This window comes from Lipotes vexillifer, unplaced genomic scaffold (assembly GCF_000442215.2).
Source record: "Lipotes vexillifer unplaced genomic scaffold, Lipotes_vexillifer_v1.1 scaffold575, whole genome shotgun sequence".
Lineage (NCBI taxonomy): Eukaryota > Metazoa > Chordata > Mammalia > Artiodactyla > Lipotidae > Lipotes > Lipotes vexillifer.
Window position 1 is genome coordinate 1,099,680 of NW_006780198.1, and position 1,345 is coordinate 1,101,024.

General features: G+C 47.7%; 1 protein-coding gene across 1 annotated transcript in view; it reads left to right on the forward strand.

The window, feature by feature from the left end:
• LOC103078266 (taste receptor type 1 member 1) overlaps positions 1-1,345 on the forward strand; it is an 8,509-nt gene that overhangs the window by 921 nt on the left and 6,243 nt on the right.

Sequence of the window (1,345 nt, forward strand, 5' to 3'; positions counted from 1 at the left end):
AGCAGTAGGATGCCCAAAACACGAAGCACACCTGCCAGCCAGCCCAGGAGGAAGGTTCTGGAAAGCCTGGCGCAGGAGGATTGGCCCAAAGAGCTACAGGTGGGAGCCTGGGAAGAAAAGACTTGAGGAGGAGACATATGAAAACCGGCTTCAGATAACTGAAGGGCTGTCACGGGCAGGAGGTACTGCATTTCCTTCCAGTGACTCAAGGACAGAAGTGATAGGAACGATGGGAGAGCCTAGCAACAAGCAGAGAGGCTGGGAAATGGAGCAGGCTGGCACACTCTCCAAGCAGGGCTGAATCATGTCCCCAGTGCGCTCTTGTCGGTGTTTCCCAGAGAGGCCATGAGGAACACAGGCCCTCATCACAGGCATGAGTATCCCAGTGAAAAGTACTAGTTAGACAAGGTTAAGCATGGACTGTGGTTAATTCCATGTGTCAACTTGGCTAGGGCCTGGTGCCCAGTTGTTTGGTTAAACACCAGTCTAGATGTTGCTGTGAAGGTATTTTTAGATGTGGTTAATATTTATCTATTTTTAGGATTTTTTTGATGTGGACCATTTTTAAGGTCTTTACTGAATTTGTTACAATATTGCTTCTATTTTACGTTTTGGTTTTTTTGGCCGCAAGGCATGTGGCATATTAGCTCCCAGCCAGGGATCGTACCCACACCCAATGCACTGGAAGGTGAAGTCTTAACCACTGGACCACCAGAGAATTCCCATAGATGTGGTTAACGTTTAAATCAATAGACTGAGTAAAGCAGATTGCCCTCCATCATGTAGGTGGGCCTCATCCAAACAGTTGAAGACCTTAAGAGAAAAGATGGAGGTCCCCGGAAAAAGAAAAGAACTCCACCTTCAGCCTTGACTTCAAAATAAAGTCTCGTGGGAATTTCTAGCCTGCCCTGCAAATCCCAGACTAGCCAGTCCCCATAATCCCATGAGCTAATTCCTTAAAATAAACCTCTCTTGTTTGCTCCCTCTCTCTCTCTATGTATATGTATATATATATGTATCTCATCTTGGTTCTGTTTCTCTGGAGAACCCTGACTAATATAGCAGGTTTCTCTCCTACAGGACTTGGGAGACTTTCAGTGCTAACATGCTTATTTGGGGGGAGGTGGGCATGGTATGTGTATTTCTCCCATTTGTCCCTTACCTCTCCAAAGGCCTGTCAACAGAACTGTGTGTGCCACAGGGTCCACACTGAGGTCATGGTTGTAGGGGGCTGAACAGATGACCTCAGAGGTTCTTGTCTACCCCCCAAGCCTGGGGTTCCAGGAGACCAGAGGGTCTCAGCAGGGCCTTTTGCCCTTTTCAGCTCTCAGCCTGGCTTTCCCTA